The sequence below is a fragment of the Macaca nemestrina genome, chromosome 19 (assembly GCF_043159975.1).
Source record: "Macaca nemestrina isolate mMacNem1 chromosome 19, mMacNem.hap1, whole genome shotgun sequence".
Lineage (NCBI taxonomy): Eukaryota > Metazoa > Chordata > Mammalia > Primates > Cercopithecidae > Macaca > Macaca nemestrina.
The window spans coordinates 72,011,000-72,029,936 of record NC_092143.1 but is presented as its reverse complement, the minus strand read 5'-3'; the positions used below and the strand labels follow the sequence as shown (position 1 = coordinate 72,029,936).

Here is an 18,937-nt window from a genome sequence, read left to right as displayed (position 1 = left end):
AAATGGGTTTGAGACCTTTCTTCTTCTTCAACATAGGCACTTATCACTGTAAACTTCCTTCTTAGTACTTCTTTTGCTGCATTCAGAAAGTTTTGTTATGTTCTATTTATATTTTTATTTGTTTCAAGATATGTTTTATTTGTCTGGATTTATTTTTTGACCCATTGGTTGTTCAAAAATACATATCTAATTTCCACATATTCACAACTTTTTCGGTTTCCCGTTGTTATTTATTTCTAGTTTTACTACATTTTGGTTGAAGGGGTACTTGGTATTATTTCAATATTATTAACTTTGTTAAAACTTGTTTTGTTACTTAACATGATCTATCTTGAAAAATGTCCTGTATGCACTTGAGAAGAATTAATGTTCGTTTGCTGTTGAATGGAATGTTTTGTAGAGATCTGTTAGGTCCATTTGATGTATAGAGTTGTTTGTATCCACTGCTTCTTTGTTAGTTTACTGTCTGGTTGTTTTTCTATCAATTACTGAAAATGGAGTGCTAAAATCTCCTGCTATTATTGCAGCACTATTTTCCCTTCAGTATTATCAATGCTTGTTTTATATAGTTAAGTCTTCTCTTGTTAGGTGCATATCTATAATTGTTGTATCTTCCAAGTGAATTGGTCCTTTTTTCATTGGATTATATACTTCTTGTTTCTTGCAACAATTTTGACTTACTATCTATTTTATCAGATATAAGTAAAGCCACATCTACCCTTTTTGGGTTACTATTTTCATGGAATATATTTTTTCATACATTTTTTTTCGGCCTGTGTCCTTTAATATAAACTGTGTTTCCTGTAGACAGCATATAGTTGGATCTTTTAAAAAAGTCCTTCAGCCACTCTGTATCTTGATTGGAAACTTGAATCTGTATACATTTTAAGGAAGTACTGATCAGGAAAGATTTACTATTGCCTTTTTGTTCATTGCTTTCTGTCTGCCTTGCAGTTACTTTGTCTATCTTTTTCTCTCTTACTGTCTTTGTATTTCATTAATTTTTTAAAACTGATAAGCTTTGCTTTCTTTCTCTTTTTCTTTTGTGTTACTTCCATAGGTATTTTCTTTATGGTTGACATAGGGCTTATATAAAATTCTTATAGCTAATTTAAACTGTGAACAACTTATGTTCAATTGTTTATAAAAACTATACTTATACTTATCCCTCACATTTTATATTATTGGTGCCACAATTTATATCTATTTATATTGTCTCTTGTAACATTTTTAGGCTATAGTTACTTTTAATACTTTTATGTTTTAACTTTTATAGTAGAATTAAAAGTGATTTACCATTATTACAGTAATACAGCATTCTGTATCTGTCTTATATTTACCTTGACAAATGTGTTTTATATTTTCTTATGCCATTGTGTTGTTGTATTATCATTTTAACTTGAAGAACTCATTTTAGCATTTATTGCAAGGTTGGTCTAATGATGATGAACTCCCTTACTTTTGTTTGTTTAGCAGAGTCTTTATCTCTCCATTTGTGACAGACAGCTTTGCCAGGTAGAATATTCTTGGTTGAGAATTTTGGGGTTTTTTTCTTCATCAGTTTGACTATTTTATCCCACTGTCTGCTGGCCTGCAAGGTTTCTGCTAAGAAATCCACTGATAGTCTCAATAGCATTCCCTTGTATAAGACAAGTTGCTTCTCCATTGTTGCTTTCAAAATTCTCTTTTGGCCTTGACTTTTGACAACTTGATGTCTTTTTGGGGATTTTTTTATTCATCTTATTTGGGTTTATTTGGGCTTCCTGAATCTAGATGCTCATTTTCTTCTCCAGATTTGAGGTTTCTGCCAGTATTTCTTCAAATAAGCTTTCTGCTTCATTCTCTCTTTCTTCCCCTTCTGAGACTCTCATTATGTGTATATTGATTCACTTGACAGTGGCCCATAAATCCCTTAAGCTTTCTTTATTCTTCCTTCTTTTTTTTTTTCCTCCTGTGACTCAACCACTTTTAGTGACCTCTCTGTGTTCTCTATCCTTTCTTCTGCTTTATCTATGCTTTTGTTAAATCCCTCTAGTAAATTCTTCAGTTATTATATTCTTCAGTTCCATGATATCTGTTTGCCATTTTTAAATATTTTATATTCCTGTTGAAATTTTCACTTTATTCATGGATTGTTCTCCTCACCTTTATGAACATCTTTATAATGGTTATTTTGAATATCTGTCAAGTGAATTACTTATCTCTTTTTGCTATGGTTGGTTTCTAGATATTTATCTTGTTCCTTTTGTTGAAACATTTTTTTTTATTTCTTCATTTTCCTTGACTCTCTGTGTTGGTGTCTGCACAGTAGACAAAAGAGCTAGCTCTTCCAGTCTTCACAGACTAGATTATTACAATAGAAGTTCCTCACCAATCAACCCACCCAGTGATTCTCAGAACTTTGTCCTTGTCCAGCTTGCTTTCTTTGTTCTTAGTGGCTCTCCGATATCTAGGGTAGGCCAAGTTCCATGAGTGCTCTGAGACAAGTGAAACTGAAACCAGTTCCTTGGGAAGCCTTCAGAAAACTTGGATTGTATGTTCTGCCCGCCTCTTTTCCTTCCCAAAGGGAAGCTGGAATCTATGGTTTTTTGCCTGTTCATTCTGTGCTGAACATGGGGTAAGGGGGTGGTATGGAAATTATTTGCATGCTAGATCAAACCGCCATATTTGTTCTCACTGGCCCCCACACGACTAGATTGTGCCAGATCCCATCAGTGTTCTGTGACAGGCAAGACAGGCAATACTTTGGGAAACTCTCATAAAAGTTAGGACATTGGGCATATGGTTCAACATTCCCCCTCCCCAGGAAAAAGCTGAGATCTGGCTTTTTTATCTACTTGCTCTTTGATCAGCTGGGAAGAGGGGCTGTGGTGACTGCCAGTGCAAAGAGCCATCTTTGTTTTCAATGGCCCCTAGGTGGCTACATTTTGCCAAGTCTCTTCAGTGCTTCAAGACAGGAAGAAGAGAAGCCAGTTGTTCAAGGAGATTTTTCTTGATCATATGGCACTGTGCTGGGGGATAGGGATTCTTGTAAGAGGGTGTCTTGGAATTTCCCTACCAGCTTTGTTGTGTCTGATTTTGCAATTTCCCAGGGTGTAGGAGCCTCTCAACTGGTTTATGAATTTCTCGCAAGGGAATTTTTGTGTTATTTAAATAGTGTGTTCTTGGAGAGAAGGAGGATCCAAAACTTCCTATTCTGCCATCTTGTTGAAGTCACTCTACTACTTCCTCCCTATTAAAAAAATATGTATATCATTGCTTATTCTACATAAAACATACAATACTACCAGAAGCCCAATCCTAAAATACGAGACATTGGGTCAGAGAAGAAATTCCCAAAGCATGGTGCTGGACCCTTGGGAGTTCCTGATACCCCATTAGTGGCATTAACTATAAGTTTATCTGAACTATAAACTTGTTGATGAACATTTGGGCTGTTAAATGAACTTAAACCTCATTTTTTCTGAACTTTTTTCTTTAGAAAGAAAATAAAACAGTAAAAGAAGCACTACGGTGAACTTATGTCTAACCAACACAAGAAGTGAATAGCTAAGTGGCAGCTGGAGGAACTGTGGGAGAAAGTGGACTTATCGTCGCTGAGTTTGTTATAACTGAGTCAAACAGGTATCCGGACTTAACGAAGCAAATTTCAAAAAGGTTATGTTTCAAGTATATTATCGAGGGCGTTTATATTTTTGAAGTGAGGTTGGATAAAGTTATTTATAAATTCTAGATTCTGTGATTTGGTGACTCAGTACTCAATTACTATCTGCCTCTTGGAGGTTATCTACTGGTTAACATATCTTTGATTAGTACACATATAAATGCTGAATATCTTTATATATCTTAAGAAAATTAAATTGTAATATTACATATATTCAGTTTATTAAATATGACATAAATATCAAAGTATGAATTGAAGGTATCCTTGAATTGTGACAGCTTCTATTTTACTCTGCTTCTGAGACCCTGGACATTTCCCTCAACTCTTGATGCCTGAATCTTCCTTATTACCTGAGGAAAACAGTCTAGGTCCTTAATACTTGCCCAAATAGTTTTACAAGGACCGTGTGAAAACACTTTGAGATATATGCAGTGATATATAAAGTTCCTCACATAAACAATCCAATTGCTTCCTTGTTTTGCTCAATACTTTATTTGAACTTCCTACTGCTCAGTAATAAATGACAGAGCGCATCAGAAACTATACTGGAATGTCGTTTAAACGAAATATAGTTTTCATACATATTTTTAAATAATTATTTTTAAGTACAATACTGTGCTGTAGTGTTCCTACCATTCATGAGTTAAATAACATGTGAAATTAGAGATTCTTAGGATATTCTTAATGGTGTCTGAGCTTATTCCATGGTGCAGCTTTGCACCCATCATGCACTTGGTTACCACACAGGCCTAACGAAATGCATTGTAGCGTCAGCCTTTAGAAGGCCAAGTGGCACACAGGAGCTCGTATTGATCAACTAAGTGCATTGGCTACTGGGCTGGTCCACGTGTTCCAAGCCTTAGTCTAACTGACCCATGAGAAAGAACATACTTTGTTTTCTCTGGCTAATTTTCATCTTATTATAAATAACTGCTGCTGTGTAAGGAAAAAATAGGCTTTTAAAATTTAGCCCTGCCTGTGTCATTTTCCCTACTAATCTTCTTTGTGTTTGAGAGATGTATAGAATCTTATTGGGATAAGGAAGGGAACTACAGACAGATGGGCTGTCAGGCTGGGTAAGTAAAAATGTACAGAGAGGCCTGACTGGTAATATCTTCCAGTGGAAGCCGTGTTCTTGAGTAAATTATTTAGAATTTACATATGAATGATCTCCTTGTGGTCAGTTTTCCATCTGTGATCTGACAGCTTGTACATGCACATTTAGTATGCTTTTAAAATGCCACCATTTTACATTTGACACATGTCCATGTCAAATGAAAGCATAGATCTCCCCATTCTTTAACTTCCTCTAAATTCTCCTTACTAATGGATAACTAGAGAACTTGTTTATTGCATCTGCTTTGTAAGAGGGGTGATGCCTGTTACTGAAAGTCACTCAAAAGAGAATTTAGCATTTCTTGATGGTTATAATTGTAGTATATGTTCTGCATGTCTGTTGGTCTCTCTATATATCTCTACATTATCTTCAAGCTTTGACACAACAACCCTTCTTACATGAAGGCTGTATGATTTATGCTTGCAATATAATGTAAACAAGCATTTTTAAATTGTGGAGATAGGATGGTTCATTTTAAATTCAGTTCATTTCAATATAATAGTCCACACTGTGAACGTTTTTGGATTCAGAGTAATCATGAACTTGGAATTCTTTGGGAAATGATAAATATACAAGACTCTGAGTTTAACATTCTCCAAGAGAATGTACTTGGTAGAGTTCTTTTATTGTTATGCTTAATCCATGTCTTTTGACTGATCTAATAATAGAGGAAATTAATCTCCTAAAATTTTGATTATGCTTTTGAAGTTTCCAATTTTTACATTAATTTCATCACTGATCTATCATTCTCTCTTATTATTACAAAACTGTATTCACATTAAATTCACTTTTTTTTTTTAATTTGAGATGGAGTCTCACTCTGTACCTTTGCCTCCCAAGTTCAAGCAATTCTCCTGCCTCAGCCACCAGAGTAGCTAGGATTATAGGTACACATCACCACGCCCAGCTAATTTTTGTATTTTTAATAGAGACAGAGTTGCACCATATTGGCCAGAGTGGTCTTGAAATCCTGACCTCAAGTGGTATGTGTGCCTCAGCCTCCCAAAGTGCTGGGATTATAGACGTAAGTCATTGAGCCTGGCTCACATTAAAGTCATTTTTAACAAAAAAAAACTCACAATTTTGATAATTAAACACAGTTTTTAAAATATTCCTTTTAAATCTTTTTTAATGAATATAGATTATATGGTTGTAATTTTTATTCTTTTTAAGATTCCTAAAATTAAGTAGTCTTACTATTTCCACAGTTGTTATTGTCAATAACTACATAGTATTCTGTTAGATATTGTATTATGATTTACTTGACTATTCCCTACCACCCTATCTTTTATAGATTTTTAGTATTTTTGATAATGATGTCATAAATATCTTTGTCCGGGTAGCTGTTCTTTCTCTATTGAATTAACTACTTATGAATATTTTATGACTTTCAAAAATTATCTTATTGCAGCCAGAAACAGCCAGTGACACAATGTTATAGTTCTATAATTGTATATAAATATATTTGTTTCACCATATCATCAAAATTATGTGTCAATACTTTAAAACGTTTTTTGATAGATACAAAATTACATCTTAATGATGCTTTAATTTTTATTCCTTTCATTATATCAAACCAAGACCCAATATTTTTCAAAAATGTTGGAACTTTTTGTATGTTATCAAGTGTGAATTGTTTCTTGGATCTTGAATGTTTTGGGGACAGTTACGTAAGCTCTTCAGTCTGTACAGGTGCATATACCTTGTTTTTCTACTTAAGCATTTTGTCAAACTGATTTTTCATAAATATTTATTCTGTCTTATTTTTAATAAGAATAAGATTATATTCTTATTCAAATACGTCAGTCTTCTCTTCATGATTTTGTCTTTGTAAAAGAATTTTTCATTTTAGAAATGAACTGTGCAGTTGATTGCAGAAAATAACTTTAGGTCATAATATTTGTTTATGCAGTTACAATTGTTTATTAGGATGGCTTTCATTAGTCAGTTGGCAGTTTTAGAAACAGAATAAAATATTACGCTGTCAGCATGTATAGACTATTTAAAGGTTGAAGTTCAGAGCTGTTCCTTGGTGTGGGTATCTGCTTTTTTCCCAGGTAGAAGCTACAGGAATAGGCTCATTTATTTAAACAAAAGATAAGTTACTGGACCGATATCAGGGACTCAATGAATGAAGGGAAGGTGGAGGTCCAGGATTAGAAATTAGAAATTAGAAAATACGTAGGAAGATGTGAACTTTGGAGGTTTGAGCAGTGGCTCCACTGCTGAGACCTACCATGACCACAGCCTGGTCTACTGCTACTACTGCTGCTGCCAGGATAGAGACTCTTGGTCTTCTGGAAAGCACTAACTCCTAAGACTATATAGTATGAGGAAATCTGTAAAATGAAGATAAGGGTGTCAATAGGAATGGAAATTTGGATGTTGGACACCCATATGATAAGTGTTTACAAAAGCAATTCCACAGACACAGTCTTGTCTATCTTCAGATTCCAGTTCATTTGCTCGTGAAGGAATCATTAGGTTTTCATCAGCTGAATCACACTAACAAAACTCCAAGGAATGAGGCTTTCTCTCATTCCTACATTCATTTTTAAACAGATGTAAACAGCTTAAGAATGCTGATCAGCCATCTATTCTGTCTTTTATATCTACTTATTATTCCAGATAACTACTAGATGTTCAATCCGATGACATTATTATCAGAGGGAGTGGAAGATAATAATTTTAGGAGTCATTTCATCCTGTTCCTGTTAGCACTTGGAAATTTTATTGTTTTCCATTCGTGGTGTATTTCTATTCAGAGAGCTCACCTTGGTTGAGCTCTTAGTTTCCTATTGCTGCTGTAACAAGTACAGTAAATCTTCACTGAACAATGTCAGTAGGTTCTTGGAAACTGTGACTTTAAGAGAAATGAAGTATAATCAAACCAATATTTTCTTACCAACATTATAACAAAATGATATTGAACTAAACAATATTATTTGAGTGTCTGCTGTATGCTATTTTTCTTAAGTCACAGTTTCCAAGAACCTACCAATGACATTAAGTGAAGAAATAATATACTATAAACTTAGCATCTTAAAACAACACAATTTTATAATTTTATAGTTCTAGAGGTCAAAAATCTAAAATCTGTTTCTCTTGGCTAAAATTAAGGTGTCAGCTGGTTCCTTCTGAAAGTTCTAGGGGAAAATTCCTCTACTCATCTTTTCCAAAATCTAGAGGTTGCCTACATTTCATGGCCCCATCCCGTTTTCAAAGCCAGCAATGGCCAGTGGAGTCTTTCTCACATTGCCTCACTCTTAACACTGACTCTTCTGCCTCCCTCTTCCATTTTAAGGTCCTTGGGGTTATGTTAGTTCCACTCTAATCAACCAGGATAGTCTTCCTATTATAAGGTCAGCTAATTAGCACCCTTACTTCCATCTGCAACCTTAATTCCCCCTTGCCATGTAATGTAACATATTCACAAATTCCAGGGATTAGGATATGAACCTCTTTGGGGGGGTCATAATTCTGCCTCCCATTGTAACTCATTCACAGCGCTCCCCTCTTTGGTAGGGATTTGACATGTGAGAATATTGGCCTTTTTTTTTTTGAAGTTTCACGTAACTTCAAAACAAGGTGCCTCTTCTGTTTGCTCATGGTTAGAACAATAGGTTTATGCTAAAACTGTGAACGTCTTTGAACTTTACCAGAGTTAACATTTGTTTTTGCTCTTCAAACATTAAATATTTGGAATCTTCTATTATCAATGTAATTTACCTAAAATATATGTGACCCCTCCAATTAATAACCATCTATCCCCTCAACATCTTAATTTCAAGTTAGGCCTCAGAACTATTAGGCGAACAGATACACTATTTGTTAGACTAATTATAATTGTTTGAATTGAATGTCTATCCAATTATTTGAGTTATTACTTCTAAGAAAGTACATATATATCAAAAGGTTTCAAAGCCTTATACTCTGTAAATATTAAACAAAGAGTGTTTTGTCATAAAAATATGCTTCCAGAAAATGTGCTAAAGAAGCAATAGTTGACTGTTTTACAGTTTGTACCAGTACATATTGGGCTAAGTAAAATTTATGTAATTCTTGAAACATAAACATTCAAACCTAAATGAGGCCACAAAATATTTTAACTCATTTCTCTTTTATGTTTTTCTCTCAATGATCAAGGCATCTAGCACTAGTGATTAAAATGAATGATTATGAAAATGTGAAAGATATTCTGAAATTTCTATTATACCAGGATTTATTACACTACAAACCTTGCTTTTAAATGAGCCTATTTCAGACATAGCTTGATATTAAAGAAATCTCTAAGAATGGTTCTTTGATCTTCAAGGTAAAGAAACATAATTCAAACGAACACAGCAACAAACTCCAAATTCTATTTTCTGGTTATAATTAAGAGCCACTATTATCTCAACTCCCGATCAAGTTACACTGAGTAAAATCTACATATATTCCTTGTATGAGTTCATTTTCAAACTGCAGATACTACCTGAGACTGGGTAATTTATAAAGAAAAGAGGTTATGGTCAGGTGTGGTGGCTCATGTCTGTAATCTCAGCACGGATGGCCAAGGTGAGTGGATTACTTGAGGTCAGGAGTTCAAGACAAACCTGGCCAACATAGTGAAACCTTGTCTCTACTAAAAATACAAAAATTAGCCAGGCCTGGTGGTGCATGCCTGTGGTCTCAGCTACTCAGGACGCTGAGGCACAATAATTGGTTAAACCCAGGAGGTGGAGGCAGAGGCTGCAGTGAAACAAGATCATGCCACTGCACTCCAGCCTGGGTGACAGACCTAGACTCTGTCTCAGAAAAAAAAAAAAAAAGGGAGAAAAGAAAAAAGAGGTTAATTGACTCACAGTTCTGCAAGACTGGAGAGACCTCAGAAAACTTACAATCATGGTGAAAGCTGAAAAGGCACGTCTTACATGGCAGCAGGTAAGAGAGAGTATGTGTGTGTAGGGGAAACCGTCACTTATAAAACCATCAGCTCCTGTGAGAACTCACTATCATGAGAACAGCATGGAGGAAACCACCCCCATGATCCAATCACCTCCCATCAGGTCTTGCCATCTACACATGGGAATTATAAGGATTATAATTCAAGATGAGATTTGGGTGGTCTCAGATGGAGATGAGGAACTTATTGGGAACTGGAGCAAACGTGACTCTTGCTACGTTTTAGCAAAGAGACTGGTGGCATTTTGCTGCCCTAGAGATTTGTGGAACTTTGAACCTGAGAGAGATGATTTAGAGTATCTGGTGGAAGAAATTTCTAAGCAGCAAAGCAATCGAAAGGTGACTTGGGTGCTGTTAAAAGCATTCCGTTTTGAAAGGAAATGAAAGGTAACAGTATAGAAAATTTGCAGCTGGATGATGCAACAGAAAAGAAAAACCCATTTTCTAAGAACAAATTCAAGCCTGCTGCAGAAATTTACGTAAATAACAAGGAGCCAAATGTTAATCTCCAAGACAATGGGCAAAATGTCTGCAGGACATGTCAGAGACATTCATGGCAGCCCCTGTCATCACAGGCCCAGAGGCCCAGGAGAACAAAGTGGTTTCATGGGCCAGGACCAGGGCCCCCCTGCCATGTGCACCCTAGGGACTTGGTGCCCTGCATCCCAGTCACTCTAGCCATGGCTAAAAGGGCCAAGGTACAGGTCAGGCCATAGCTTCCAAGGGCACAAGCCCCAAGCCTTGGCAGCTTCCACATGGTGTTGAGCCTATGAGTGCACAGAAGTCATGAACTGAGGTTTGGGAACCTCTGCCTAGATTTCAGAGGATGTATGGAAATCCCTGGATGTCCAGAGAGAAGTCTTCAGCAGGAGCAGAGCCCTCCCAGAAAACCTCTGCTATATCAGTGCAGAAGGGAAATGTGGTGTTGAAGCCCCCACACAGAGTCACCACTGGGACACAGCTTAGTGGAGCTGGGAGAAGAGGGCCACCATCCTCCAGACCCCAGAATGGTACAGCCACTGACAGCTTGCACCATGCACCTGGAAAAGCCACAGACACTCAACGAAAGCCCATGAAAGCAGCCAGCAGAGTGGCTATACCCTACAAAGCCACAGGGGCGGAGCTGCCCAAGGCCACGGAAGCCCATCTCTTGCATAGGCACAACCTGGATATGAGACATGGAGTCAAAGGAGATCTTTTTGGAGGTTTAAGATTTGAGTGCCCCACTGGATTTTGGACTTGCATGGGGCCTTTAGTCCTTTGTTTTTGCCCATTTCTCCCATTTGGAATGAGTATATTTATCCAATCCCTGTACCCACATAGTATCTAGGAAATAACTAACTTGCCTTTGATTTTATAGGCTCATAGGTGGAAGGGACTTGCCTTGTATTGAATGAAACTTTTGACTGTGGACGTCTGAGTTAATGCTGAAATGATTTAAGAATTTGGGGGGCCCCGCAGCGCCGGAGTCAAAGCCGGTTCCCGGCCCAGTCCCGTCCCGCAGCAGCCTGCCGCCTCTTTCCTTTCAACATGACAGATGCCGCTGTGTCCTTCGCCAAGGACTTCCTGGCAGGTGGAGTGGCCGCAGCCATCTCCAAGACGGCGGTAGCGCCTATCGAGCGGGTCAAGCTGCTGCTGCAGGTGCAGCATGCCAGCAAGCAGATCACTGCAGATAAGCAATACAAAGGCATTATACACTGCGTGGGTATTATCATCTACCGAGCCGCCTACTTCGGTATCTATGACACTGCAAAGGGAATGCTTCCGGATCCCAAAAACACTCACATCGTCATCAGCTGGATGATCGCACACACTGTCACTGCTGTTGCTGGGTTGACTTCCTATCCATTTGATACTGTTCGCCGCCGCATGATGATGCAGTCAGGGCGCAAAGGAACTGACATCATGTACACAGGCACGCTTGACTGCTGGAGGAAGATAGCTCGTGATGAAGGAGGCAAAGCTTTTTTCAAGGGTGCATGGTCCAATGTTCTCAGGGGCATGGGTGGTGCTTTTGTGCTTGTCTTGTATGATGAAATCAAGAAGTACACATAAGTTATTTCCTAGGATTTTTCCCCCTGTGAACAGGCATGTTGTATTATATAACATATCTTGAGCATTCTTGACAGACTCCTGGCTGTCAGTTTCTCAGTGGCAACTATTTACTGGTTGAAAATGGGAAGCAATAATATTCATCTGACCAGTTTTCTCTTAAAGCCATTTCCATGATGATGATGGGACTCAATTGTATTTTTTATTTCAGTCACTCCTGATAAATAACAAATTTGGAGAAATAAAAATATCTAAAATAAAATAAAAAAAAAAAGAATTTGGGGGACTGTTGGGAAAGCATGATTGATTTTGAAATGTGAAGACATAAGATTTGTGAGGGGCTGGGGTAAAATGATATGGTTTGGCTGTGTCCCCACCCAAATCTCATCTTGAATTGTAGCTCCTGTGTGGGAGGGACCTGGTGGGAAGTAATTGAATCATGGGGGCAGTTTCCCCCATCCTGTTCTCATGGTAGTGAATAAGCCTCATGAGATCTGATGGTTTTATAAAGGGAAACCCCTTTCAGTTGGTTCTCATTCTCTCTTGCTGCCACCACATAAGACATACCTTTCACCTTCTGCCATGATTGCAAGGCCCCCCAACCGTGTGGAACTGTGAGTTCATTAAACCTCTTCCTTTATAAATTACCAAGGCTTGGGTATGTCTTTATCAGCAGCATGAAAACGGACTAATACACTGTGTCATGTAAAACTTACATTAAATATATTTGTGTGCTTTTTTCTTGATAACCTGTCTTTTGTTATGGGGGTTTCAGTCATGAACCTAGTGATGGTGAAGAAAAGATGTTACTCTTTCTCCCCTACAGCTACATTTCAGGAGTCAAAAAGGAACATATTTCAAGAATAGCTGTGGAATAGCAACAAAGGAAAGACCATTAGCTGCCTCCTAATACCCGTATTCCTCCTGCTCTGTTGTAGAACTTTGGCTTATTTGCTGGGCAAATTACCACATGTGCACAGTGTGCATCTCCTATCCTATCCTCTGATCCCTTAGTGTGGCTGTGGGATTGAGTTATGGTCAGTGTGATATGAGACAAAGTGTGGGGCCTGGTTTTAAGAGTTTCCCTAAAAATCCTTATTTTTAACTACTAGAAGCTGAATTTGCTTTGTAATTTAGTTACTTACTTCAAAAGTGGTCTGTATTCACGTAAACTATGCCTTTTGGATATTTTTCTAGTACAAAGTTGTTATTGCAAGTTTCATAGCTATAGCTACCGTCCCTTGTTTTGTGCTTCCTCTAATTTTATTTCACACTTCTATTATCAACTGACCTAATTCCTCTAAACAGGGACATTTAAAAGACTATGCAAGGTCAGGGGGCGGAGCAAGACGGCCGAATAGGAATAGCTCCAGTCTCCAACTCCGAGCACGAGCGACACAGAAGACCGGTGATTTCTGCATTTTCAACTGAGGTACTGGGTTCATCTCACTAGGGAGTGCTGGACAATCGGTGCTGGTCAGCTGCTGCAGCCCGACCAGTGAAAGCTGAAGCAGGGCGAGGCATCGCCTCACCTGGGAAGCGCAAGGGGGAAGGGAATCCCTTTTCCTAGCCAGGGGAACTGAGACACACAACACTGGGAAAATTGGGTAACTCCCACCCCAATACTGCACTTTAAGCAAACGGGCACACCAGGAGATTCTATCCCACACCTGGCCGGGAGGGTCCCACGCCCATGGAGCCTCCCTCATCGCTAGCACAGCAGTCTGCGATCTAACCACAAGGCAGCAGCGAGGCTGGGGGAGGGGCGCCCGCCATTGCTGAGGCTTAAGTAGGTAAACAAAGCCGCTGGGAAGCTTGAACTGGGTGGAGCTCACAGCAGCTCAAGGAAACCTGCCTGTCTCTGTAGACTCCACCTCTGGGGACAGGGCACAGCTAAACAACAACAACAACAACAAAAAGCAGCAGAAACCTCTGCAGACGCAAATGACTCTGTCTGACAGCTTTGAAGAGAGCAGTGGATCTCCCGACACGGAGGTTGAGATCTGAGAAGGGACAGACTGCCTGCTCAAGTGGGTCCCTGACCCCTGAGTAGCCTAACTGGGAGACATCCCCCACTAGGGGCAGTCTGACACCCCACACCTCACAGGGTGGAGTACACCCCTGAGAGGAAGCTTCCAAAGTAAGAATCAGACAGGTACACTCACTGTTCAGCAATATTCTATCTTCTGCAGCCTCTGCTGCTGATACCCAGGCAAACAGGGTCTGGAGTAGACCTCAAGCAATCTCCAACAGACCTACAGCTGAGGGTCCTGACTGTTAGAAGGAAAACTATCAAACAGGAAGGACACCTACACCAAAACCCCATCAGTACATCACCAGCATCAAAGACCAGAGGCATATAAAACCAAAAAGATGGGGAAAAAGCAGGGCAGAAAAGCTGGAAATTCAAAAAATAAGAGCGCATCTTCCCCTGCAAAGGAGCGCAGCACATCGCCAGCAACGGATCAAAGCTGGACGGAGAATGACTTTGACGAGATGAGAGAAGAAGGCATCAGTCCATCAAACTTCTCAGAGCTAAAGGAGGAATTACGTACCCAGCGCAAAGAAACTAAAAATCTTGAAAAAAGAGTGGAAGAATTGATGGCTAGAGTAATTAATGCAGAGAAGGCCACAAACGAAATGACAGAGATGAAAACCATGACACAAGAAATACGTGACAAATGCACAAGCTTCAGTAACCGACTCGATCAACTGGAAGAAAGAGCATCAGCAATTGAGGATTAAATGAATGAAATGAAGTGAGAAGAGAAACCAAAAGAAAAAAGAAGAAAAAGAAATGAACAAAGCCTGCAAGAAGTATGGGCTTATGTAAAAAGACCAAATCTACGTCTGATTGGGGTGCCTGAAAGTGAGAGGGAAAATGGAACCAAGTTGGAAAACACTCTTCAGGATATCATCCAGGAGAACTTCCCCAACCTAGTAGGGCAGGCCAACGTTCAAATTCAGGAAATGCAGAGAACGCCACAAAGATACTCCTCGAGAAGAGCAACTCCAAGACACATAATTGCCAGATTCACCAAAGTTGAAATGAAGGAAAAAATCTTAAGGGCAGCCAGAGAGAAAGGTCGGGTTACCCACAAAGGGAAGCCCATCAGACTAACAGCAGATCTCTCGGCAGAAACTCTACAAGCCAGAAGAGAGTGGGGGCCAATATTCAACATTCTGAAAGAAAAGAATTTTAAACCCAGAATTTCATATCTAGCCAAACTAAGTATCATAAGTGAAGGAGAAATAAAATCCTTTACAGACAAGCAAATGCTTAGAGATTTTGTCACCACCAGGCCTGCCTTACAAGAGACCCTGAAGGAAGCACTAAACATGGAAAGGAACAACCGGTACCAGCCATTGCAAAAACATGCCAAAATGTGAAGACCATCGATGCTAGGAAGAAACTGCATCAACTAACGAGCAAAATAACCAGTTAATATGATAATGGCAGGATCAAGTTCACACATAACAATATTAACCTTAAATGTAAATGGACTAAATGCTCCAATTAAAAGACACAGACTGGCAAACTGGATAAAGAGTCAAGACCCATCAGTCTGCTGTATTCAGGAGACCCATCTCACATGCAGAGACATACATAGGCTCAAAATAAGGGATGGAGGAAGATCTACCAAGCACATGGAGAACAAAAAAAAAGCAGGGGTTGCAATACTAGTCTCTGATAAAACAGACTTTAAACCATCAAAGATCAAAAGAGACAAAGAAGGCCATTACATAATGGTAAAGGGATCAATTCAACAGAAGAGCTAACTATCCTAAATATATATGCACCCAATACAGGAGCACCCAGATTCATAAAGCAAGTCCTTAGACTCCCATAAAATAATAATGAGAGACTTCAACACCCCACTGTCAATATTAGACAGATCAACGAGACAGAAAGTTAACAAGGATATCCAGGAATTGAACTCATCTCTGCAGCAAGCAGACCTAATAGACATCTATAGAACTCTCCACCCCAAATCAACAGAATATACATTCTTCTCAGCACCACATCGCACTTATTCCAAAATCGACCACGTAATTGGAAGTAAAGCACTCCTTGGCAAATGTACAAGAACAGAAATTATAACAAACTGTCTCTCAGACCACAGTGCAATCAAACTAGAACTTAGGACTAAGAAACTCAATCAAAACCGCTCAACTACATGGAAACTGAACAACCTGCTCCTGAACGAGTTCTGGGTACATAACGAAATGAAGGCAGAAATAAAGATGTTCTTTGAAACCAATGAGAACAAAGATACAACATACCAGAATCTCTGGGACACATTTAAAGCAGTGTGTAGAGGGAAATTTATAGCACTAAATGCCCACAAGAGAAAGCAGGAAAGATCTAAAATTGACACTCTAACATCGCAATTAAAAGAACTAGAGAAGCAAGAGCAAACACATTCGAAAGCTAGCAGAAGGCAAGAAATAACTAAGATCAGAGCAGAACTGAAGGAGATAGGGACACAAAAAACCCTCCAAAAAATCAATGAATCCAGGAGTTGGTTTTTTGAAAAGATCAACAAAATTGATGGACCACTAGCAAGACTAATAAAGAAGAAAAGAGAGAAGAATCAAATAGACACAATAAAAATATCATAAAGGGGATATCACCACCGACTCCACAGAAATACAACTACCATCAGAGAATACTATAAACACCTCTACACAAATAAACTAGAAAATCTAGAAGAAATGGATAATTTCCTGGACACTTACACTCTTCCAAGACTAAACCAGGAAGAAGTTGAATCCCTGAATAGACCAATAGCAGGCTCTGAAATTGAGGCAATAATTAATAGCCTACCAACCAAAAAAAAGTCCAGGACCAGATGGATTCACAGCTGAATTCTACCAGAGGTACAAGGAGGAGCTGGTACCATTCCTTCTGAAACTATTCCAATCAATAGAAAAAGAGGGAATCCTCCCTAACTCATTTTATGAGGCCAACATCATCCTGATACCAAAGCCTGGCAGAGACACAACAAAAAAAGAGAATTTTAGACCAATATCCCTGATGAACATCGATGCAAAAATCCTCAATAAAATACTGGCAAACCGGATTCAGCAGCACACCAAAAAGCTTATCCACCATGATCAAGTGGGCTTCATCCCTGGGATGCAAGGCTGGTTCAACATATGCAAATCAATAAATGTAATCCAGCATATAAACAGAACCAAAGACAAGAACCACATGATTATCTCAATAGATGCAGAAAAGGCTTTTGACAAAATTCAACAGCCCTTCATGCTAAAAACACTCAATAAATTCGGTATTGATGGAACGTACCTCAAAATAATAAGAGCTATTTATGACAAACCCACAGCCAATATCATACTGAATGGGCAAAAACTGGAAAAATTCCCTTTGAAAACTGGCACAAGACAGGGATGCCCTCTCTCACCACTCCTATTCAATATAGTGTTGGAAGTTCTGGCTAGGGCAATCAGGCAAGAGAAAGAAATCAAGGGTATTCAGTTAGGAAAAGAAGAAGTCAAATTGTCCCTGTTTGCAGATGACATGATTGTATATTTAGAAAACCCCATTGTCTCAGCCCAAAATCTCCTTAAGCTGATAAGCAACTTCAGCAAAGTCTCAGCATACAAAATTAATGTGCAAAAATCACAAGCATTCTTATACACCAGTAACAGACAAACAGAGAGCCAAATCATGAATGAACTTCCATTCACAATTGCTTCAAAGAGAATAAAATACCTAGGAATCCAACTTACAAGGGATGTAAAGGACCTCTTCAAGGAGAACTACAAACCACTGCTCAGTGAAATCAAAGAGGACACAAACAAATGGAAGAACATACCATGCTCATGGATAGGAAGAATCAATATCGTGAAAATGGCCATACTGCCCAAGGTTATTTATAGATTCAATGCCATCCCCATCAAGCTACCAATGAGTTTCTTCACAGAATTGGAAAAAACTGCTTTAAAGTTCATATGGAACCAAAAAAGAGCCCGCATTGCCAAGACAATCCTAAGTCAAAAGAACAAAGCTGGAGGCATCACGCTACCTGACTTCAAACTATACTACAAGGCTACAGTAACCAAAACAGCATGGTACTGGTACCAAAACAGAGATATAGACCAATGGAACAGAACAGAGTCCTCAGAAATAATACCACACATCTACAGCCATCTGATCTTTGACAAACCTCAGAGAAACAAGAAATGGGGAAAGGATTCCCTATTTAATAAATGGTGCTGGGAAAATTGGCTAGCCATAAGTAGAAAGCTGAAACTGGATCCTTTCCTTACTCCTTATACGAAAATTAATTCAAGATGGATTAGAGACTTAAATGTTAGACCTAATACCATAAAAACCCTAGAAGAAAACCTAGGTAGTACTATTCAGGACATAGGCATGGGCAAAGACTTCATGTCTAAAACACCAAAAGCAACGGCAGCAAAAGCCAAAATTGACAAATGGGATCTCATTAAACTAAAGAGCTTCTGCACAGCAGAAGAAACTACCATCAGAGTGAACAGGCAACCTACAGAATGGGAGAAAATTTTTGCAATCTACTCATCTGACAAAGGGCTAATATCCAGAACCTACAAAGAACTCAAACAAATTTACAAGAAAAAAACAAACAACCCCATCAAAAAGTGGGCAAAGGATATGAACAGACATTTCTCAAAAGAAAATGCTCATCATCACTGGCCATCAGAGAAATGCAAATCAAAACCACAATGAGATATCATCTCACACCAGTTAGAATGGCAATCATTAAAAAGTCAGGAAACAACAGGTGCTGGAGAGGATGTGGAGAAATAGAAACACTTTTACACTGTTGGTGGGATTGTAAACTAGTTCAACCATTATGGAAAACAGTATGGCGATTCCTCAAGGATCTAGAACTAGATATACCATATGACCCAGCCATCCCATTACTGAGTATATACCCAAAGGATTATAAATCATGCTGCTATAAAGACACATGCACACGTATGTTTATTGCGGCACTATTCACAATAGCAAAGACTTGGAATCAACCCAAATGTCCATCAGTGACAGACTGGATTAAGAAAATGTGGCACATATACACCATGGAATACTATGCAGCCATCAAAAAGGATGAGTTTGTGTCCTTTGTAGGGACATGGATGCAGCTGGAAACCAT

General features: G+C 38.7%; 1 protein-coding gene and 1 pseudogene across 1 annotated transcript in view; one reads left to right on the top strand and one right to left on the bottom strand.

Annotated features, from left to right (window-relative positions):
- LOC112426113 (splicing factor, proline- and glutamine-rich-like) overlaps window positions 1-18,937 on the bottom strand; it is a 182,642-nt gene that overhangs the window by 90,663 nt on the left and 73,042 nt on the right. The window lies entirely within an intron of this gene.
- Window positions 11,165-12,043, top strand: LOC139360060 (ADP/ATP translocase 2 pseudogene; annotated as a pseudogene).